Source organism: Vanellus vanellus (genome assembly GCF_965231255.1).
Source record: "Vanellus vanellus genome assembly, chromosome: Z".
In the NCBI taxonomy this organism is placed as follows: Eukaryota; Metazoa; Chordata; class Aves; order Charadriiformes; family Charadriidae; genus Vanellus; species Vanellus vanellus.
In genome coordinates, this window is record NC_138908.1 from 66257373 (window position 1) to 66282347 (window position 24975).

Here is a 24975-nt window from a genome sequence, read left to right on the forward strand (position 1 = left end):
GAGAGAGAGAGAGAGAAAGGGATCACTGGTCCTGGTTCCAGTGTTGGTCCAGCCAACAGGGGTCCCTGGTTCGTAGAAGCGCTCCTCTGCAGATCCCCCTTTGTGGTCCTAATTTTCCCCTTTTATGTTTGTGGTATCAGCACAAACTGCCCCACTGTTATGGTGCTCACGTTTCTCCCCCCCACCAGGTGACATGTAGCATGACTTGGGTGGAGAGATGAGTCCTATAGTCATGTACCTTTCGCATGATCTCGACAATCTTCATTAGCGTATGCAGGGTTGTGAACTTTAATATGCATTTCATGCATAATGAAGCAAAGGTCATTCATCGGGCATGGTGTCCCTGAAAACAGAGAACTAGGAAGCTTCACAAGTTGAGCAGAAAGCCCCATCTTCACAAGACTTCCCCCCACACCCCGCAGATTCATCCTGCTTTATCCGGATGAGTATTCTCACCTGAGTCACACAACAGGTGGTAGCCTTGTCAGGTCTTTAAACACAAGGCCTGCATTTTCTAGACTCCACGTTATCCACCCCTCAACTGCAGCCATATCTCAAAGTACTTGCGAGTGTTTGAGACATTCCTCAGTGCAGCTCAGAGGGCCTCCCCCCTCTTTTGTCTCTCACCATTTGTTTCAGGGAATTTATAAGTAGTCTCTTACATGCCCCTTCTTAGTCCCCTTTCTCAGTTAAGAAAACCCAGGCCTTTTGGGCACCCCCACTGCCAGAGATTTTCAGTGGTCTTGAATGCACACTACTAAAGCTGGCTGTTGTTTTCCAGTCTGTATTAGCCAGCCAACCCTCATTAAAAAAAACAGTTTGTTTAGGTTCCACTGAAATTCCAGCCCCAGTGCAGGCAGCAGAGATACCACTGAGGTTTCTTCTGGCACACATCATACAGGCAAGGTAATACCTTGCAGGGACACTTTGTGTGTATCCACCTTTCTCCATCATATCAGACCTTCCCCTCTTTCCCTACCTCCTCTACAAAGGCAGTGGTGTTGACCTTGTCTCTGCCAGACATGCCTGCTACAATCATCTCTCTTTTTGTTTTAAAGCAAACAGCCAGGTATTTCCTGCCATTTTACCCCTGGTGTTGCTGGGAAGAAACTCCCATTAAATATCCATTTTTCTCCTTGGAGTCTCTCCTCCCTCCTGTCCTTTGCCATGACTCATACTTGCTGAAGGTCACACTGTGAAAAGCCGTGCCTGTGCCAGCTGGCCATGTGTAAAGGCACAGAGGAGAGCCCAGAGCTGAAACCTTCCTGCTGATGCTGCCCTTGGCTCCGTGCATGTCCATCTCCTGTGAGGCACCTGGGACTGTGACGCTCCATAGTCCTCCAGTCTCTCCAGTCCAAATCAGGGTTTGGTCTGCCCTCAGTAGTGGTGCCATCATATTTTCTTACCTGCCTGTCCTCATCCACCATCTGCATCTCGTTACAAGCTTGGCTTCAATGGGTATGAGGAGTGTCTTTCCATTCTGTGCCTGTGCAGAGCTAAGAACAAGTGGTTTCAGCATGTGAGGGAGGCTCTAAGCCTGGCTGGGCTAATACTGCCACAGCTAGAAACAGCAAAAAGGCATGACCCAAACATAAACTTATGAAAAATAAAAACCGTCCCTGAAACTACCAGGCAAGTTCATGGCTCCTCTGTGGTAGTTGAAGTTTCATTCAGATCAGTGCAATCACACCAGGGACAGACTAGCAGAGTCTAACTGGCATGGGGGGGAGGTCTCCTCAGTAGCTCCCTGGGTCTGACATCAAGCAGTGTTGTACGAATACAAAAGGCTGAGTATGAGTGGCAATATGGAGACTGAGCAGCAGGAAATATTTTCTCTTTTCTTTTCTTTTCTTTTCTTTTCTTTTCTTTTCTTTTCTTTTCTTTTCTTTTCTTTTCTTTTCTTTTCTTTTCTTTTCTTTTCTTTTCTTTTCTTTTCTTTTCTTTTCTTTTCTTTTCTTTTCTTTTCTTTTCTTCCCTTCCCTTCCCTTCCCTTCCCTTCCCTTCCCTTCCCTTCCCTTCCCTTCCCTTCCCTTCCCTTCCCTTCCCTTCCCTTCCCTTCCCTTCCCTTCCCTTCCCTTCCCTTCCCTTCCCTTCCCTTCCCTTCCCTTCCCTTCCCTTCCCTTCCCTTCCCTTCCCTTCCCTTCCCTTCCCTTCCCTTCCCTTCCCTTCCCTTCCCTTCCCTTCCCTTCCCTTCCCTTCCCTTCCCTTCCCTTCCCTTCCCTTCCCTTCCCTTCCCTTCCCTTCCCTTCCCTTCCCTTCCCTTCCCTTCCCTTCCCTTCCCTTCCCTTCCCTTCCCTTCCCTTCCCTTCCCTTCCCTTCCTCTTCTATCACACTTGCAAATCTCCAGTGAAGGTAAGATTACCTTCTAGCAACAGAAGGATTCTGTGTTTTTTTCAGGTTTTTGTTGACTAGTGTGTGGGACAAATAGCATTTCCTGGTTGGTACTGGAACCTGTACTGTTCAACATCTTTGTCAGCAACATGGACAGTGGGGTCAAGTGCACTTTCAGCAAGTTTGCCGATGATACCAAGCTGTTTGGCGAGGTAGACACGCTGGAGGGGAGGGATGCCATCCAGAGGGACCTGGACAAGCTGGAGAGGTGGGTCCATGCTAACTTCATGAAGATCAACAAGGCCAAGTGCAAGGTCCTACATCTGGGCCAGGGCAATCCCAAGCACAAATACAGGCTGGACAGAGAATAGATTGAGATCACCTCTGAAGAGAAGAACTTGGGAGTGTTGGTTGATGAGAAGCTTAATGTGAGATTGCAGCTCAGAAGGCCAACCATATCCTGGGCTGCATCAGAAGTGTGGCCAGCAGGTCAAAGGAGGTGATTCTGCCCCTCTACTCCACTCTCATGAGTTCCCACCTGGAGTATGGCATCCAGCTCTGGCGTCCCCAACATAAGAAGGACATGGACCTGCTGGAGCATGTCCAGAGCAGAGCCACGAGGATGATCTGAGGGCTGGAGCACCTCTCCTGTGAGGAGAGGCTGAAAGAGTTGGAGTTATTCAGCCTGGAGAAGAGAAGACTCCGGGGAGATCTTACTGTGGCCTTCCAGTACCTAAAGGGGGCCCACAGGAGAGCTGGGGAAGGGCTTTTTACTAGGGCATGTAGTGATAGGATGAGGGGGAATGGCTTTAAACTGAAAGAGGGCGGGTTTAGATGAAACATTAGGAAGAAGTTTTTCACTTTGAGGGTGGTGAGGCACTGGAACAGGTTGCCCAGAGAGTTGAGGCCCCATCCCTGGAGGTGTTTAAGGCCAGGCTGGATGTGGCCTTGGGCAACCTGGTCTAGAGGGAAGTGTCCCTGCCTATGGCAGGGGGGTTGGAACTGGATGATCTTCAAGGTCCCTTCCAACCTAAACCATTCTATGATTCTATGATTCTATGATTCTGTGATTCTATGATAATTTTCGATAGTAGAAGCAGTAAATAATCATGACAAACAAATATGAGTTTAATATTTTGGTACTGTTTTCCACCAAACCAAATGAAAGATAACAGAGACTAGTGATTACGTTATCTAAACAAGGCTTCCTTGCTGGAAAGTCCTGCTCTACAAACATAAGCAGCCTTTGTCAGACACTACAATGTCAAGGTTTCTACATCTAGTATAATAGCTGTGATATGCATGATCACGTCTTTAGTTATATTGCCTTTTATGGTGGAAATAATAATCTGTGACATGCTTATATTATTTAGCTTTTTCCAAGAGACATAAGCGCATCTACAGCAACTCCACTTTTCATGTCCACCATCAGCCGGGTCTCATTTCCAGTTGTATCTCTGGTAGTCAGAATCCATATTTCACTTGAGATATTTTTTAAGCTGATTTATACACATAAGAAAACTTTTCCTGGGTTTTGTTCTATTGCTATTGTCAAATGCTCTACCAAGTGCATTTGCAGTAGCTGGATCTCTCCCAGTATTGCATTCAAACAGGAAATCATAAATCTTCTGAGAAAATGAAATCTCCTTAGCCTTGGATAACATTTGTGAAGCTCATTTTGGTCACCAAGATGAATGTTATACGAACACTCTTCACTGACATTGGCCTCTTAGAAAGGTTCTGAAAACTTTTACATGTGAGAAGTAAGCATCCTTGCCTATGTAAGCATGTTGATTTCTGGTTTTTACTGATACCTATGTCGTATACATTAAAACTCTCCAGATATACAACCTTACAGAGGTATGAGCACAGCACCAGCATGCTCTTCAGAAGCACCTGTGAATAAGACAGACTTTAGCTCAGAGTGAGACCTCAATAATTATCTCAGTGTTGCAAAATGCTTCTTAAGATTTGCCTTCATGCCTCTCTGATATCCTCGATCAAAAAATCTTCATTCAAAAAAAAGGTTCAGCTGTAAGTTTTCAGTTGTATTAGTCACCTTTGCTGTTTGCGTTTTCCTTGCTGTGCTCACATCACAGTCTCTAGCACTGAGGGAACATGTTCCCATACTGTTATTTCTGAATGAGCCACTTGAGATCAGCTTGACAAGGCGGGCAGTGCAGCACTGGGGCAGGTCCAGTGTAATTTAATGGTCCATTCACCCTGAGTCATGATACTGGAGAATGTCTTGCAGAGGATTTTCTGTGAGCTAATGGTGCTGTTGTCATCTTCTCTATCTAAGTTGAGGACTATACAAATACTTGGAAAATTTTTGAAGCTGTGTAATCCATTGTAACACCTCCTTTTTTATATGCTGGGCGTTGTCTTGACTTGAGTATTTTGCCACGCTGTATTCAGCTCAGTGCTAATTTTTATCAATTCCAGCTTTGATCCTGGTGACTCTTTCTGTTGCTTGTCTACTTTTGTGCCACTTTGGGTCCCCCAGCGCTCAGTGTACAGCACTCTCTACTTTCACTCAGCTTCAGGTGGAAGCAGCTGACTATCTTTGCCTGGCAAATTCCAACTGTAATGTCAAAAGTTATTGCTAGGTCCTCTGATTGTTCCCCAGAGTGTCTGGCACAAGGACCTCATCCCTAATCAGGGGCATGGTTAACCCCTACAGTCTGTTTGTGCCCTCAGGGTTTAGTCATTCAGAAGATTTGTTTTCTCCCTTTCTTCCCCTTTTCTCTATTTAAAAACATATAAACCATACACTGAAGAGTCTTATGAGAGCAAATGCATTTATACAGTGTGCAGGGTTCCTCACATTCACGTATGACAGTTTCATAGTTATCTCTCACTGCATGAGTTAACTGAAAACTATTAAGAACATCAAAAGTCTGAGAACCACTGATTGCCAGAAATAAAGCTGCTTTCTGATGATCTGCCCTCTTGTTGTGGTTATAGCTTGCAGAGCCAGGGGAAAGTCCTGTTTAAACCATCTCCAGTTGTCCTTGCAACATCCAGCAATTTCATTATACCATTTTTAACTGCTCCCTTCTGACACTGGGGAATTTTTCTGCGGTTTGTTTTATAGGTAGTGGCAGGTATTGTTCAGCAACTGGCCAGAATCGAGGCACCTACAGACTTCTGCTTCATTTGGCCCAGTGCACGATGCAGGAGCTGGTTCCACCAGTGCATTTCAGAGCCCCTTGGAGGTACCAAGGGGAAGAGTCCTCTATATACCTAACCTCTATATACCTAACCTTCCCACAGGGGATGAGCCCAGCCAGTCAGACGGTAGTTGAGCTTGCCCTTTCACCAAATCTGCAATGGCTGTTCTCAAGTAAAGGAGGTTAGGGACAAGCTGACAACTGGCAATGTCCCCTGACAGCCAGGCTCCTGAGGCAAGAAGGAAGCCTCCAGGGACAAGACTTGTGCATCCTTTGTGCTTCAGAAGGTCCCCTTCTGAAACTTGGCTTCAACTACCTCTGCCTGCCTTTATGCTTAGTTATTCATCCAAGTACCTCACTTATTATGGCTGCAGAAACACTGTGCAAAGTCACATTTCATGTTTGAGGTGATTTAAGCTTTTTTGTTGTTGTTGCAGTGTTTGGTGTTTTTTTTTTCCATTTAGATGTTGGATTATGTTGTCATATGAGGTCTGAAAATAATCTCATGACCTTGTTTGGCTTTTCAGGTACAAATGTCTCTTTATAGTGAATTTTTAATTGCTTTATGCGATCCTTAGTCAAGTATTTTTTAAATCCTTTTGGCCCTAGAATTTACCCTAAAGGTATGATCAGTTCCTAGGTTTTTTGTTATTTAAATCACCATCTTTGCTTTTTGCTGGTCAAATAACTGCAAGATATTTCTGATTCATTACCCAACTGAATGCCAGGGGTGTCCCTATAACTGGTATACAGTGCATGTTAATAAGACAGTGTACACTAATGGCAGCTTTGACGTACACTGTCCTGCAGCTGCTGATGACATCCAGACTTTACAAAAACTGCAATGTGTCACCAAGAAAAGGAAATGGGCCCACAAGCAGTGAGACCACAAAGTCCATAGTTACCCTGCTCTTATTGGTTTACACAAGAGAAGAATTAATTTTGACTAATGGTATACTTAGATCCAGATCAATCAGGTACAGTGTTGAGCAAGCACACTTTCATTACTCCATCATCCGTTTTTCTTCCAAAGATATTTTTGAAAGCCTTGAAAGCATAAAGTATCAAACATTTGAGATTGTATCAGACGATAAAACACATGGGCCTGATTCATTGCTGGTGTCAAATAAATGATCTATGGAATTACATCACAGATCATCTTGGGTCCTTATGTCATTATGGTGATTACATACAAGTTTTACCAGAACTAAAATAAAATTGGAAGCCTAAACTATGTTTTCATAAAACATAACTGCTTTGCCCATTTTTATTAGATGTGTCCTCTAGCTTGCGGTATACTATAGAGTAGTATAAAAGCAAGATGTTCTTCTGCCTACACTTGGGTGTGTGCTCTCTTAACATTCTTTTCTTAATATTTGCCAACATATTTGCAGCTGTACCTAAGGTTCTTCATTAGTAAAGGAAACAGTCCTATATAAATCAATGAATAAAATAACTACTTCAGGATTTATTTTACTTTATTTTTGAAAGCATACTTTAACTAGAAATGTGATAAGAAGCACATATGCAAAAGCATATTGAGACAGTACTGTACCACGAATATTTTAAGGAATGTAAGTAGTACTGGAATAGAATATATGCATAATATGCATACATCATGGTGTCTATATTTGTATATATAACTCAAATTAATTATTTAAAGAAATTGCAGAAATTGTCTTACTTTCTGATAGCATTGATTAGTTATTTTACTTGATGGTCGTTAAAAACTGAATAATGCCCCAACATAATTTGATTTTTAAATAATATATCTAATTGTGGAGGAAGTATTCCAAAATAATTTTCTTTTTCAGTTGGTAAGGATTAAATAACAAAGTCTGTATTCTTTATTGCTGATTTCTACTGTTAAACCAACTACATATAAGCAGTGCTGATTGCAATATAAAGAATTATTCTCCTGGGTCCTACTTGTATTCATTCTCATTCTACACTTTAAAAACCCATACATCAATTACTCTGCAGTGGCACCAGAGCTTAGCATGTGCATATCATCTTTTGCTCATATTCCAGTGCAGTCTGCTGGAGAGGAAGAGAAAGACTGCAAGTGTGCGTAGCATGTGTGACTCCCTGCCATACGCGCGCACACACACATAGATCTGTGTATACATTCATAGCACATTGCACGTAATTGCTGAGAAGCCCTTTGCTGCGGGTGAATATAATTGTCTTCGTTCCCCACTCCCCAGAATCTCTTGTAATGTTTGGAGTCTTAAACCAAACCAATCTTATAAACAGCTAGGTGAGCATCAGCACCAGGAGTTTTTTGATATGCAGCATAAGTGAAATGCTGCATAATATAAAATGATGGCACTATTAATCCTGTAGCACTGGTGATTCCCAGCCCCCTCTGCTATTGATACCCACACCATTGTCTCTGGCTTTAAACTTCATCAGTATGCAAACGGAGTGTCACTATGATGGGTGGTAACTTGGTTGGATGCACTTTCTACATTTCTGGCAAATGAGTATAATTATTTTCAGAGCTGCGGGCAACTCATGCATGTTTTATCCTCCATCTGGACCTGCATGGTACACAATAGTGATAAAAGATGATTTCCCCCCTTGGATGTTCATAGGCCATCATCGACACCGTCCTGATGAAATGGTCATGTATCCCCTAGCACTTCTATATCTGCCACAGCTTGACAACAAAATTATTTCCCTATAGTACTAAAACACTTCAAATATTCAAGCCCTCTGTGCATATATTTGTGTTTTGAAGCATTCAGCGTTAACATAATGTGGTAATTTATAAACTGACAAATTAACTATGCAGAAATCTGAGCAGGGCCTTATGAGGTCTGCAAAGCAGCAGAAAAGGAAGCAATAGCATTTTGCGCTCTGTAATAATAATCTTATCAAGTGTCGGAGGCAGGTTTTAGTCTCCCATTGTTAGTGCTTTTCAATCCTGGGCTTAGTTACTGTATGTTGAAGCTGAGATGCTTTGAATAAAACTATTGTCATAATTGCAGCTCAAGACAAACTCTACTGTCATTGCTTGAGCGAAGAGGGGAAATATGAACTTCCATCACTGACCATTCAAAAGGGAAAAGATGAAGGCACAAAGGCTAAAATTTACCAAAACTAAACAATCATGCCCATGATAGAAAATAAAGTCCATCCGAGCAAGAAGAATCAATATCTGCAAAGCTGAGATTGCTCACAAGAAAGAGAAGGAGAAAGATCAGTTTCCTTTGTTTCTTTGTTATAAAATCATTTTAATGATTAAAATCCATCACTGTGATCTTCCTCCTTAGTAAGCGCAGGGTGTCCTTACAGGCTCGCCATTGATCCCTAAGTAGCCAGACACCAGGATTCGCACCGCCTGTACCAACCGCAGCAAAGGAGACCCTTCTCACTTCTACTGCGGCAGCCTGATTTCCCCCAAAATAAATTACGGACTAATTTTGCCAGACCTCAGGAGAGGACTCAGCATCTGCTGCTGCACTGTCCGCTGGGTGCAGCCAGGTCCGAGGGGCAGGATTCTAGGCGTGGGCAAAGTGGGACGCACGGGTACTGCGCCCCTCAGGGTGTCCCCGTGTCCGGCTGAGCCGCCCGTGCCACCACCCCACGTGGGGCCGCCGGCATCAGCGCTCTTCATCGCGGCGGTGCCAGGGTTGCCATGGCAACAGCGTAATAGATTTGCCCTTATTCAATCCCAGAGGCCACATTGAAGAACGATGCAAAATTTGCTGGAGCCTGAATTCCTCTCAAGTCATGGCTCATGTGTCAGGAAACAAGTCAGCGCGCAGACAGCGGTAAACACAGGGACGGAAAGAAACCTTTACTCTCCCGCGCCACATGCTCATGGTGACATTCAAATGCCGAGACCCCTCTGGACCCCATTTCTGTCTCGTTTCCTGGTTATTAATTAACTCTTCGGATGGGGGCGGCAGTGGCATGTAGGCAGCCATGGCGGGCAGAGGGCAGCCTGGCAGCCCCGAGGTGACCAAGATCCTCCACCTCTGGCCCCCAAAACCACAGTCCACCGAGGAGAGCAAACCCGGACCCAGGACACAGAGCATCCCCTGAGGGGCCAGGGCTGCCTCAGCCGGACCCTCGGTGCAGCAAGGGCAAGAGCAGCTTGTAAGTGAAAGCATCCCTTCTACAGTTTGTCTTCGTCATTAGCTAAAGCACAATAAGTTTATTAACAACTTGTTTGGCTGTGGTAATGATAATGAAACATCCTGCAGTCCTGATATCCTCAAGCCCTGGCCAGGCACAGGGGTTCTCTGCATCACCAGTACAGCCCCGCTCCCTGTGACACCAGGGGTATTTCTTTTATTTCAAAGTCTCATGCTAATATAGTTGGTAACAATTGCACAGGATTGCTCCTTATTTTTCCCCTCCACAGTTGTTGCTCTGGAGTCAAGGAAGCCTTCTCCATGTTGGTGGAGGCAAGCCAGCCCTGACTTGGAGCTATGGAGAAGAGGAGGTATCCCAGGACAAGAGCAGCTGCTGTTATTGCCAAGACCCGAACATACATGTAAGAAACTTTCCAATCCTACAACTAGACCTCACTTACTCATCTTCAGCATCTTTCCAGACAGGGGGCCCAGGCACCTTCTGTCCCTGTCCCTCACTCATGGGATGCACCCCAACAGAAACCTGCCCAGGAGGAAAGCTGAAGGCTATCAGGGCGGTAGAGCATCCCATGCTAGTACATCGTGCTGCATCCCCTGCAACCAACATGTGTCCTGAATGCAGTCTCACAGCCCTGCTTAGATGGCTTCTGCTGGGACTGGACTGCTTCAACCATTTGCTGGTAAACTGGCAGCCAGGCTCTCTGCGGCGACACAGCAGACCTGGCAAGGGACAACCAGCACCTTCCCCGGACTTCTTCCACGACTGATCGCTTTTTTTTTCATTTTGCTCAGCTCCTGGCACACATGGCTATTCTAAGAGCCACACCATTTGCAGGGTGAAGACCCTCTGGCGAAGGGGGTCAAAGTCCTGCTGATGGGCTGTGGCTGCTCTGCCGGCTGCTGTGCATTAGCCGCGCACCTTTCCCTGGGGCATGTTGGCCACCCCTCAGCAGCCAGCCCTGGCCCTCCTCACTCCCTTCTGCCAACAACCAGTGCCCCGAGGTGCAGCAGGCTGCTCCTCACCAACGGCTTCCCAGCGGGGCTTGCATGGACCACGGAGAGACAGAGAGAGCTTCTGCAATGCACATTATTCATTTAAAATGTGTTTTTATTTCTTTGGCTGGTAGGATAGTTTCTTTTTTCTGTTTTATTTGTTGCTTGTCTTCCCTAGCTTGTATGCGGAAATTGGCACTTCATTTTCACTTCAATCCCAGCCTAATATTAATGCAGGCAGCAATGTAAAAATGTGAAGAAAGAAATCCAATCCTTACGCTCCGTGAAGCCACTGGTGATGGATTAAATACAACATATTTTTCCTTAAATATTATGGAAATAGTTCTTGCATGTCTGAAGACGCAAGGTGTTATCTACAGCACCTATTCAGACATGCAAGCTAAAAATGCCTCTGCTGTACTCTGAGCAAACAGGATCGGGCTAATGGTGTTTTGTGTAAAAGAGGCACATGTTAGATTGAGTGCATTCAGGTCTGTTTATCTAGTTACGATTTTTCTTTGCAAGAGCCTTTCAGTCTACAGTTTCCTTGTACAAATGTCCCTTGCACTGGGTATCTGGGGGGTGGGGGAAGGTCTAAAGAAGTTCAAGATTTTACAGCTGAATTGAATACTGAGGAAAATGGATACCAAGGTCAGGCTAAGAATAAAGAAATTGATTCCAAGGGCAGTGGCACAATGGAAAAGGCCTAGACTCCAACAAAACATTTTCCTTATCATTGTTCTGATATATAAAAAAAAGTTGGTTCTAATAGAAGGTGACGACGGAGGAAAAATGTTATGGAAACTGAACATAGCAGAATTTTGCCAGTGATTTATCGTATATGTGTTTTGATTGCTCCTATCCCACTGTTCAGCTTCTCTGCAGAAAACTGTGGTGTGGCAGACCCTGGTAATGGATTCCTTCCAGCAGACCCCTGCCAGTTCTGGTCATTGATCCAGACGTATATGCTGGCTCAGGAGCAAGAGGCTGCATCTACATCCTGCCATGAATATTTTCAGGAGTAAGCTATTTCACGCTTTAGTGTTATTACAGCTTTGAATATGTGTATAATGCAGTACTGTATATCAAACCAACCCCTACATAATACTGCAGATGCGACCCATTTTGTTTCCTCTGTGGTACCAAGGAATGGGAGGATAGCAGTGCAGAATTAAGAGGCTTTCTATTGTGGCTGCCTGCTAATTATTACAATATTTTCAAGACACTACTACAAAGTGCCACATGGAATGTATTTGTATTCAGATAGATTTCATATTGTGTTAAAAATAGGCAGCTTCACTTAAATCACATGGATATCTACTATATGCTCAAAAAACCTCCATACACAGCAGCGCAGAAGAAATTATGTCATTTTTTTTTTCTTGTTTTGTTTTCATAGCAAGAGGCTGTGGAGTTTTTCTAATCCATGAAGAAAAACTGAAATGGGTAAGCAGTGGTTTAGGACATCTGTAGGCCAGAAAGCAGGGTCTAAATTTGCACAAATCACACACAGTCATTTGCAGACCAGCTCATTTCACTTAAACAAATACGGGAACACTTTCAACTAGCTAAAAAGATATTCATGAAGCAGAAGGGCTTTTTTTAGAAACAGACAGAGATGCCCAGGCGTTAGATCAAAGGTGAGCCTAAAAGCAACGTCACAGAACCAGGCAAGGAGCCTCCCAGCTGCCCACGGGTGTTATTTTGCCACAGTTCCTTTCAACTTGGCTTTGAGTTGCTTGGTTTAATTGCACAAAACCACTGTGGGTTTGGCGGTCATTTCAAGCCGTGCAAAAGGTTTTTTTGAAAAATGGGCTTATAGAGAAAAGCAATAAAATGTGCTTAACAGGGATGAGACCTCAAAGCTTGTCTCAAAGTCACCTCAAAAATCTAGAGGGTGAGGTTTCGTGGTGCAGACCTGAGCCAGCAGGAGGGGGACAGCCTCACAGCCTGCCATGGGCTGGGGCTGGGGCATCATGCCTTCTCGCACCCCAGAGTCACCCACAGAAGCCCACGGCTCCGAGGACTGCCGCTCACCCCTGACCTCTGCAGCTGTGTTCAAACGCCATTGCCTTGCATTTCCACAGGGGAAAATGCCCCCAGCAGAACCCCAAAGGCTTTAGGGGCTCTTCCTGCTGCAGTGTGAGAGATCTACAGCCGGGACAAGTAGCTCACCCACCAAATCTGTGGATGGGATAAAGCTCTCCCTGCCAAGTATTTGTATCAGTCAAACTGGTTCCAGAGAGAAACTATCTGTCTTTATTCTTACCCATACAGAAAACACTTACTGGGCTCAAAGATAAAAAACCTGACTTTATTACGTAATTTAAAGTTGGTTTGCAGAATTCTTTGGATGGTATCGTTCTCTCAAGGGTATTCGCTAAATTGATTTAACAGTATTACGGTTTGAGAAGCCCACAACAATTTATTGTCGTTTAGATAATTATTCTATAACGAATGACCTCTCCCCACCCAGGAAGGGGAATCAGAAAAAAACAGGGAAACCTGGGAGTTGAAATATAAGCAGATTTAATAGAATAAGACTGGATAATTTACATTAAGAATACTAAAGCACCAGTATTGATCCCAATACCAGTATAAAATATACAAGGATTATGCTCAGCCAATTATATCTGTAGGAAGCTGTGCACTCCCAGCAGTGGACAGCAAATGTTGGACACTGCCAGCGCTACAGCTTTGGGAGGAAGGGAAGGGCTGAGGGGTCCGGCACCAGGGCAAAAAGTTCTCAGGATCACAGCCACACCTCGAGTATTGTGTCCAGTTTTGGGCACCTCAATACAAGAGAGATACCGAGGTGCTGGAGCGAGTGCAGAGGAGGGCAACGAAGCTGGTGAAGGGCCTAGCAAACAAATCATATGAAGAGTGGTTGAAGGAGCTGGGACTGTTTAGTTTGAGGAGGAGGAGGCTGAGGGGAGACTTCATCACTCTCTACAACTATTTGAAAGGACACTAGAGAGGTTGGTGCTGGTCTCTTCTCACAGGTAATTAATGACAGAACAAGAGGGAATGGCTTCAAGCTGCAACAGGGTAGATTTAGACTGAACATTAGGAAAGAATTTTTCACAGAAAGGGTGGTCGGGCATTGGAATAGACTGCCCAGGGAGGTGGTTGAGTCACCATCCCTGGATGTGTTTAAGAGACGTTTAGATGTGGTGTTGGGGGATATGGTGTAGGGGAGAACTTTGTAGAGTAGGGTAGATGGTTGGACTCGACTATCCCAAGGGTCTTTTCCAACCTAGACAATTCTATGATTCTATGGAAGGAAGAGAGAATTTCACAGCAAAGTTTCTAATTTATACTGAATGTGACATTTGTTGTATGAAATAATCCTGTTGGCCGGCTTGGGTCAAGTGCCCGGGTCTCCCTCCTCATCATCCCTGCACCTGGTGAGCTCAGAAACACCAAGACCTTGAAACCCACGTATCAGAGCTGTCTATGAAGAAAATATTTTCACAAATTCAGACACTACAGTCTTCTAAAAGTGCAGTATTCCCAAGCATTAGAAGATAAATTAGTCATGTGTCGCTCAAACCAGGACAAACAGTCATACACTGAATATAATATTCTCTATGAACAAGATATTTGCCCCGATTTCCAGAATTCCATAAAGTCCAAAGACTTTCAGCACTATATAAAAAAACAAAACTCTATCTTAAAGATAGTTGGCTTGATTTTTCTGTCTAACCAGCATTACAGAAAGTCTATATACCCAAACACAAGACTGTTTATGCTTACAGAGTGCTGCTGAAAACTATTTACCACTTTACTGTTGGATATTCCTGCACTCTGCCTCTGCTCATAATTCTGCTAAATCTGACTCAGTTCTGCATGGTGGCAACAAATTCTGTAATCTGGCTTATGTGGTGTTGTGAAAAAGCAAGTACTTTGTTTTCAAGATGACACCTTTAACTTAATTAAATACGGCTTTATTAACCCTTTATGCACCTTTACATACCATTTATTATTTGACATACTTTTGTTGTGTCCCTTTCTCTTTGGTGCTCTGTCCGGAGCATCAGCCTGCCCTTGGAAGTTCCAGTGAAGCTGTTTCCCAAGGCTGGAGTCACACATGTTCTTTGTCCAGGCCCATGTTCACACATATGTCAGTGCTGGTGCTCACTCGGGGGACAGAGCTCAGCATCCTATTGACCTTGGAATGCTCCTTGCAGGGCAAAACCTGTACGTGAGCGCTGCTGGTCTTATCCACACTTCACAGCATGAGAGCTTTTCCATACCTCTAAAGCTTTCTTGCCTCTGACGTCCCTGAGTTTTTACCGTTTCTGTCACACCTGTGGGACAGAGCGGTAAGAACTGAACACAGCCCTGCAGCTGAGACCGTATGCTTGATTTATAGAATTGCATTGTGGTCTCTTGTGTGTTCTTCTTGAAGTTATTCATGATGGATCCTTATGCCCTGGTATAGTTGCTGACTGTTGCTGTTGCTGAGCTAAGGTCTTCATCTGTTTGTCCACAGCAGTGATGCCCAGGTGACTTTTACATGTTTTGGAAAATAATACTCTGGGTCTATTTTCTGAATGTCTGCACTTAATTACTGATATCTCAAGGAATCACAGAGTTTCAAAGTTGGAAGGGACCTCTAGAGATCATCTAGTCGAACTCCCCACAGAACTCCACACAGAACTATTTGTGAGCACAACAGATGAGCTCTGTTGGGTACTAAATCAGTAAACTCATTGTGGACATGCCCTTAGCATCTGAAAAATAACGTACGCACAGGACAGTTTCCCCCTTACAGCTCAGATAGCAACACTGAGCCTCAGCTGCCAGGCTGCAGCCCCGTGTTCATCTTGCTTGTCTCAGCATGGGAAGGTCCTCTAAATCTTTTCAGTGTTTGTTTAACATTAATGTGAGGATTACTGCAAGAGCTCTAACTCAACTTCCCTGATTCTTTTTTTGGATTTTAACAAATATGTCAGGGAATGCTAAATCTAGAGTGGGACTTGGTCCATGTTTTTTATTATTAAATTAAACAAATTACCATCCTAAAGAAAATGTCAGTAGTTTGAAAGCTTGCTTCTTTAAAAAAAAAAAAAAATCTTGTCCAGAAAAAAAGTTCAATTTCATGCAGAAAAAAAGTTTGGAGGAAAAAAAGGATTTAAGACAATTGAGATATTTTACCCTCTGTAGTTTTGATATGTTTAATTTCAATTTTGCCCAAATATTTTTTCTTTAGCAATTTGACTTCTATAGTAAATTGTAAATATAAGTAAAACCTTGAATGTTCATGTCATGAAATTCTAGTTATAATGAAATGTTGCAACGTAATTAAAACTGTAAAGTTCAGATGACTCATTTTGACCTTTTCAATAGCAAAATTCATTGAAATTAATATGTTCTTATGAAACAATATGATTTAGATAAATTTGCTTTTTTTTTTTTTAAGCAGAAACCTTTTCTATTAAAAATGCATTTAAAAGTTCCCACTGTTAACCTTTGCCTTTTCAGCAATTTACAGCTTATTCTTCTTCTTTTGTGTCCCTTAGACAGTTTCTGAAACAGGAGAATTTTTCCTCTGTGTACTTGGCCACTTTATATCTTTTGTTATCTTCTCTTGGTGGACTATACTGAAAACTATCAAAAGTCCAAATAATTTTTACCCCCTATTGGTTTATTAACACATTCTAGGAGATTAGAGAGTCACTATTTTCCTTGGAAGAAACTGTGCTAATTAGATTTCATCGTGAACTTTAATGCTTTTTTATTGTTTTAATTATAATTCTAACTATCAAAAAACTAGCATGTCAGATTTTCCAGGTCATTCATTTTTGAAGGTAAATGCAGCATTTTCCATGCATAAATTTTCAGATAAATCTCCCAGTTTCAGTGAGTTGTGTTTGCTTCAGCTCAGCCATTTCACCTTTAAACCTTCTGGCGCTGCTGGGTGCCTTCCACAGGTGGCCCACCAGCTTAGCTCAAGGAGGGAGCTGACAGCAGATAGGAACACTTGGATGAAGGCAACACCTGGATGAAAAGGTGGCATCACTTCTCTGCCCGTTATATCCCAGGATATATCCCAGCACCGGGCACTGGGTGTAAAGACACCGCAGACCACTTGTATCTGTCCCGATATGACATGGGGTCGGAGTAGGGTCTGTCTACGTTTGCAAGGTTGGTTTCGAGCTGCAGCATGCTTGAGAGGTGAATAAGACCCTGGCTGTCCCCAGTTCAAAGTAAAACCTCTGAAATGCCTCTTGTGCAGATTTTGGATACCAGCTGCTTTGATCTATTGATCTTCTTGGCTTTTTGTTATGTAGACAGAATCATAGGTGGCTCGAATCAACTTTATTTCAAGGACTGCTCCAGTTCTGTAATCCCATAATGCCTGCAGCCTGGAAAACAAGCAAGCCTTACACAAAATTCAGGACACGCTGCACACCCAGCCTTCTTCTGAATCACTGTTTAAAATAAGGGGCATGGCCCCACGTCCCAGGTTTTGCAAGGCTGCATGAGCCAACCATCTGTCCCTTCAGTAGCAACTGAGTTAAAAAGAATTTGCATGAATTGAACATTTGCAGCAAAACATGGCAGTCAAATCTAGTGAACCAGTGAGACTGAAGGAATTAAAATCTGAAAGCTAGTATCTCAGAGAAGAGCACGTAGGTAAGCAGGAGCAGGCATCGCTTTGAAATGTCTAATACACATATTGCTGCAACCCTCACACGGGCGTCAGAGACAATGTGACACACCAGTTAAGATCCTGATGTCAGGTGGAAACCAATTACACAGATTTTACAGTTGATAAAACAGTACATAACAAGGGCAGGAGCAGATCTGTGTTAATTGCTACCCCATCCAGGTGCATATGACAAGCACTGGGACTGAGTTTTGGCAATCTCTTACCAACAAAGTCTTCCATCAGCTGATGAGGAGCAGATTAGAGAGCAGTCCTGTCCTCCACAGGAGCTGAGAAACAGCATCCACTGTCACTCTGACTTATCGGTCCTTTGCCTTCTTCCAAAAAAGCCTTTTTGCCCTTGTTCTCTTCTTCTACGCTGCTTTGTTGGAGGTCAAAATTACTGAAACTATTGAGTTAAAGGAAAGACATACCTGGGTCTCATGCATTTCTGTGGTAGGTCTTTCAGTATTTCTGGCAGGGAGATTTTTCTGGACACTGGCCGCATCATGGGGTAATTGCTTTGGTGGAAGAACAGATGCAATGTCAAGGAGGCTGGCAGAGTTTGTGGTCTACACACTCTGTCTTGACGGTTTCCTTCTGCCCACCCACCCAATCCAGAGACTGAGAGGACCCTGAGAGGAGTAGAAGACTGACTGCAGATTTGCATCCCTCATATCATGACAATAATTTCACAAATAAACAATCTAAACAAGCTTAGCAGGAAAGACTGTAAATAGCAATACTTCACAATATTAAACAAATGTGTACAAATTACATATACCTGAGGTCATACCTGCCCATTGTGCAGCCAAATCCTCTGGCTTTCATGCAGCCACTGGTGAAACCATTCCTTGGTAATTCAGGACATCAAGCCTATTGCTGTTGTCTTCACAGGGAATGTTTAGAATTTATTTCAGTGTAACAAGGATTACTGAAGCACCCTTTATCTAGAGAACAACTTGCCCGATTTAAAACCCTTCTGGGTGCTGATTACTGTTAGATAAAACATAAAATGGAAAAATTAAGGCATATACGTTCAGACCAACCATGGATAGCCTTCAGTTATATAGCTCTTATTTATGTGAGATACCACCAGAACAATTTCCAGTATATTTTCCATGTTAGTGGGGAGCAATCCTTTCAGATGTGACTCAACAGCTAGTCAGTCGCATAAATTTATATGTTCACACACATTTATCATCAGCTAATATCGGCCATTTCCTTGGTATGCTAATCCATATACATGAAAAAAATGATTTTTAAAATGCTATTTTATCAGTGAGTTTTGGCGTTAGGGTGATCTTTTCTTTTTAATTTATTTTCCTCACATTCTTACATGGTGTTGTCAGTCATAATTTACAATATGAGGTAAAAGAAAACTATCTCAAGTTCAGAAATTTGAGAGTGGGAAGAGAAACAGTAGGGAGGAAGAGAAACATTCTTTTCATTTTTCTTTTTTCTTTTTTTTTTTATTCTTTATTTTTTACTTTCAGCTTTGCATTTGCCTAATAAGCCCCAAGACAATTAAGATCTGATGTTCTGTGGCGTTTTTGTAGGGCCCGCCACAAAGCCCTGTGTCGCTGCGTGCAGGGCTGGGGAGGCACCAGCCAAGGAAGCCGCTGCTCCTCTCCTCTGTGCTCCCACCTTTCCTGTGCTTTGCCAGTGAATGCAGCCAGCTGGGGGGGGGAAACTTGCTGTCTTTTATTGCCCTGGGGAAACACAGAAGGCAGCTACAGTCAGCCCCTCTGTATTTTATGGTGAATATGGACACAGGTGCCTTTTCACTACCAATTCCAGGCGTTTTCCTTTTTAATAAATGGAGAGCTACTGCAGTGAGAGGACAGCTCTTTCTTATCTCCCTTTCCCCCCACTCTGCCTTTCCCTCCTCCCAGCAAAGCAAGAGACAAAAGAAAGTGTCCCTTTCTTCCTCTTCTTTACCCACTTGCTCCTGCGACTGCCTAATAAACTGATTAGTGAGATGTTCTTTGTGAGAAGTGCTGGAACACTCCACCACAAAAGAGTGATTTTATTATATGGGGGGAAAATATTAATTTTCTTGCTTTGTGTGTTTAATGGCGATAATGATTATGATCTTCCATTTCCGTGGTGCCTCTCCTCCCAAAGGACCTCAGCCTGCTTTATAAACCCACAGTCTCACACCAACTCCACGCAGGGATGGCTTCCTCTCCTATTAAAACACGGTCATCTTTGTGATGAATGCAGCAGTGATGCAAAGCATTAAAACCCAGGCCTCTGGGACAGAAAACACAGCCTGCCTGGTTCAGTTAGAAACAGCATCTGGGGGGGCAGGAGATGGGGAAGGTGGGTGTGGAGAAGATTGCTTCTTGCTACCAAGAGGATTCAGGTTCAGTCTCACATGAAACAGCATTACTCTGCAAATACATATGGTGCGACTCACCTCTGGAAGGGGACAGGGGATCTGCCTCTACAACTTAACAACTTCTCTCTGTGCCTCCCACCACAGGACACCGAGTTTGTTTGGGGTACGTCGCCAGCAATGACAGGACTCCGGGTTTCTAGAGAGGAGGAGAGGGAATGGAAGGAAGCAACAATGATCAAATAAAATATTCACCACCAAATATTTGCTCAGCTTTCACTTGGAAAGAAGAGCAGTTGTTTAGTGTGAGCTGGCACCCAAAACTGAAGAAGTTTCACCTTAATGTTCAGGGAAGGAGTGGGTTTTTCCAGATGGGAAATTGCCATTTTCTAGATGTTTGACGGAGGTAACACCAGCCCAGCTGTTGCTGCACTGCCTGAACATCAGCTGAGGGACCACAAGGAGCTAATGCTGGCAATCAAACTTAGCAGAACTCTTCTCCCAGGGAGAGCACTTTTTGAGGAGTGTGTTACAGTCACAGGGATCCTTCAGTTCACGAGCAAACCTTTGGAGCCTGGGAGACAGTAAGGTGGTTAAGGGCTGGAAGGAAATGACTACCGTAGTAACCTTATTTTAGACGTTTATTTTCTTTGGGTTTGCCCCAATCATGGTGTGCTGTGGCTACACCAGGTGCTGGGCCTGTTGTGTGGCTCGGGAACATGCAAGCTGGCTCCCAGCAAGCCCAGCCAGGTACTGGGAAAGTCAGCATGGAGTTCAGTGTGGGATGCCAAAATGGTACAGGCAGCTGGTCAAATATCTGGGTGGTTAGTGGGTGCTGTGCTTCATGCTGCTCTGACTGAACTGCTGTCATGGCCACTGTTAGCCCCAGACAGACCGATGGTGTACAGCAATGCTATGTTCTAAGGTAGGTGCCACGTAACAACAAGTTGCTGACATATTTCTGCAGACAGGGACAAGAGAGGTGGTAAAAGGGAGAGACAGACTTGGAAATTAGAATTCTGCCCTTCCAGCTCCTTCACATCATCCCCCTTTCTCCTCTGCAGAGGGCCCTGAGTCCCTGTCTGGCTTCTTGCCTACCCACGGTCACCCCTCTTCCCTCTGCACAGCATCCTGCCCACGTAGCCCACTGGGAGCTGGCAAATAACAGCAAGTAAAACGATGTAACTGACTTTACCTTCACCTCCTTGCACTTTTGGTAATATTAAATAAAATTAATTCAATCTTTTTTCCTCCCCCTCACCCCCAGTAACTGTTTTGTGCCCTCTATACAGGGATGTGGTTTCTTTTCTGTTTATGTTAGCCCTTAAGTAAGATTTATTTTATCAAAGACCATGAGCTTGACTACTGTTATTTAGAATCAATCAATAGTGGGACATAACCCTCAGGGAAGTGTAATTCTGAAGTGGCGTTGAGGGTAAGACTCTGCAGCCCTGCATATAGCCTGTTGCCATTTCCCTTTCTACAGAGCTGTGCAGCCAACTGGCGAGGATTGGTGCAGCCACAGAGAAAGCCAAAAAAGCTAAATGCATGATGTCTTCTAATGTCCTGGAGTCTACATTTTGTATACTTCCCATGTCCTGCACTCTATTTAACTCCAGGGTCCTGCTATGCTCTCAGGCTGGAACCAGTAGACCTTACTTTCACATCTATTATGAAGCAGCCCAACTACATTGCAGAAGCTATAAGGACCAAGAAAACAACCAGTGAACTCATTCAAACCCCAGCCCACAGCCCCCCTTGCTGACCTCGGCTATGTCCTCTCTTCCACACAGGGTGTGCAGAGCCTGGCGGTGCAACATCGAGCCCTGGGTCCCCAGGGTCTCTGCCACCACCCACCCTTTGCCTCCCTGGGCACCAGATGAAGACCCCATCAGGGGAGTGGGAGGAGAGATGCCCAGAGCGCTTGCGATGAAAGCACAATTTCTGTGGAAAAGAAATTACCCATCTGCTTAGGTGGTGTCAGAAATGAGGTAATACCACCCCCTCTCTTGGCGGGGAGGAGTGAGGTGATCCCACAGAAAAGGGGAAAAGTCACTCCCTGCACTTTGGAAGCAGTCCCTTGGAGATGCCTGACAGTCGCAGGTTGTGCCAGGTTTGAAATTTAGTGGTCAAGATTATTGCAAAGGCCTGGCTGGAAAACAGCAGTGTCTTCAAAGATTGTTCTTCGCCCGCCAGCAACTGAGCACATGAAGGCGTCCCACAGAGCTGTTCCTCACTCCTCTGTGTTAGATCAGGAGGATGGCATTTACCTGAAGTATCGTTCTCCCTCTTACATATAAAACAGCCCTTAAAAAACAGAAACTGTGAGGGAAAAAGTTTGGAATAGAGCTCACTGAATTCTTTAGGCATGCATCAGATCAGCCTGCAGTCTTAGCCACATCCTAGCGGTTCTCCATGAGGACATCAAAAGACACCTGCCTAGGAGCTGGACATCTCCTTTGCCAATTTTCAGACTACAAGAGGCCATCAAAGATACAAAATAAACAAAACCCAGGGCTGTTAACAAAACTGCCTCTTGTTTGTTAGCCTCATTCTCGGAGCTCACTGAATGCTTTTTGCTGAAAGTTCAAAAAAATTCTTCTTTTCTTCCTGCAGGAGGAAGCACAGAAATGCCAGACCAAGCCATGGCAAACCTGTGAGAGGCTGGAGACTGGTACCTTTGCTAGGAAGCGTTAGGCATCCTCAGCTGTGATGGTGCTTCAGCTCTCGGCGTGACACTAGGCTGAGGCACAGCCTCTGCAGTAAACATTCTTCTAGTGTTTTTTTCTCAGCAAACTCTGAAAACTGGCCATCATTTGCAAGATCCAGAGCTGGAAAGCAAGGCAGCAAGTTGCTTCATTGATAGATTTATGTTTGGAGTTTCAGCTACTTTCAGATAAAGTAAGTAGTATGTGTGACAGCAAGTCCTGCCAAGTAGCAAAAAAAAACCTTAAGCCCAGAACAAAAAAAGCACATACTCTCTCTGTTATTTTTTTCCCCTTCAAAGTTCTGTATTGATTTTATTAAGCTCTCCCAAGAAAGAAAATTGCAGCAAGCATGGGGGGTGCGCTTAGATACACGGGTATTTTATGGGAACATATCCACCATACTCTTTTCTCCCACCCCTCCACCCTGTGTAGTCTCACATTTGACAGGTTTTGATGTTGCCATTTTGTTTGGCACTGGTGGATGGCAGCAGAGGGTGTACTCAGTAAGATGGGACACTCCAAAACTGCCACAGCTGGTTGAACTCTGAAATTGGGCAGGCAGGAAAATAGGTGTTTCCTAATGCAAACAGAGTAGGCACTCATATTTTAAAATGAATTGAGCACTGATATTAGGAAGAATTTTTTTATTACGTGAGATTGCCACAGGTTTTGCAAATTACTAGGAACCTTGACAACTGGCTGTCTTGCATCTAATATATTTTAAATTAAAAATCCAATGTGTAAATGTGCCCTGAAATTAATGACCATTGTATGCCTGGCAGTTTATCTTACCATTTTTAATGCAATAAAAGAGAATCAGATAAACACAGGCATAACCTATGCCACATTTGATAATGTAAAACATCCCTTGTATCATTTGTCTTTCCTTTAGGCAGTATACAAAGGACATAAAAATGAACAATTCATGCCTAAACAAAGAGGAGTTTGAAAGCAGTGCATGTCAGATGTTTACTCTAGGTCATTATTAGGGGGTTGAGTGGATTTGCTTATAAACGCAGGTTACTTTGTGGGTAGGGAAATGTGAGAGATAAATTGTTTTCAGAAACAAAACTTCTCTTTTAAAGCCACAGTGTTGCTTTTCCTAGCATGCACAGTAAGTTACAGATAATGTTTTTTTATGGGATATGAAATCCCGTCTCATGAGCGGTGTAAAACATAATGTGCTGTAGAAACAATGCTTTTTCTCTCCACTTTGTGCAAATGCCATTTTTCATTACACAGTGAGTCTGAGCTTGCCTGGGATTGAAATGAGATCAGAAGAGCACCCTATGACAGATGGATATGCAAAGCTCTGATGTGCTGAAGAAAGATCTACGTGAGACCACTGGGAGGTGTTCCTTTGGTAGCTTTCACTTGAATCTAAGTTTGAAACATGGGATCTTTCAAGAATGTCACATCTTTTTATGTTATCCATTTTAACCATTCTTATTCATTGCTAAGTTTACACCCAGTCCAACCAGAAGCCGCAGAAGAAAAAGCACCTAAACAAACAGAAAGAGCCTTGGGGATTCGGTAATGGGTACAGAGCGTGTGCGCCGTAATCATTCTTTTGATTTGTGTTCAGATATTTTTTCTACTCGTCTTGCAAAGAATGCATGCTTTCCCTCTGGATTGCAAATAATCTGAATCTGGATAAAACCATTACAAAGTGCCCTTCAAAACACCGATCCTGCATTTGAAATGAAAGTGTGATGGAAAAGCTCAACACGAGGATTAAAAAACTTTGGTTAAAGGCAGAGAAGCCGGAGCATAGCAAACATCCTGCTGTGGATTTTCTTTATTCTGTCCCTTTCCTGACTTCTCAGCCCTTCCTTTAAAGTGAGTCACCACTGGCTATGAGCATGAAGATGCAGTATCTGTCTAATTAACCAAACAAAGACAACACACACCAACATAGCCCCTCCAGAGAGGAAACCAACTTCCCGGCAGTGCCTCCCGCCCACTCCTGGGGGTCACGACGTGTGGTCCTTCCCACGCTGCAGTGCTTCCCAGGTCTTCCTGGGCAGCTCTGCCATTCTCCCCAGGGCTTGTGTGATTTTCCGCGTGAATACCAAGCAAGGCACGTCGTGCAGTCACGTTGCTGTAAGTATACAAGCAGACTGAAATGAGGTGATTAACGTGGTTGCTTGGCAAATATTCATTACTTCTTGACAGGTATTCTCGCTTAGTGATCTTAGAGTGAATGCAAGCGTCCCAGTTAAAGGCACAGGAGGTTCAAAGCAGAAACAGCACAGGTAGATTCAACACCCTCAAGTGCTGCTGTAAATGCAGGTTGGGTGTGTCTCCAGATTGCATGGGCAAACCTTTAACCACAGCTGGTGAGTAGGACTCACCAGTAGCACGTAGCTAGCACTGGACAGCAAACCACTTTTTCCTCGTGAAGTTTATTCATTGGGTCTATAAACCAATACCATAACCCTGCTTGCCCTGCTCATGCCCAGGGGAAGAAAGGGACCAGACGCCATGCTTGGAAGAGTCACCTCAGTGTCACGGTACTGCTGGAAACCCTCCCTCTTTTCAGCTTCTCAGTGCAAACAACAGTGCCCAAGCCACATTAGCCATCGTGGAGGCTCGGAGGGTGGGCTGATCTGCACAGCTAGTCCCTGGGCATAGGGCAATGAGCCTTCATCCCAAGAGAACCCTCAGA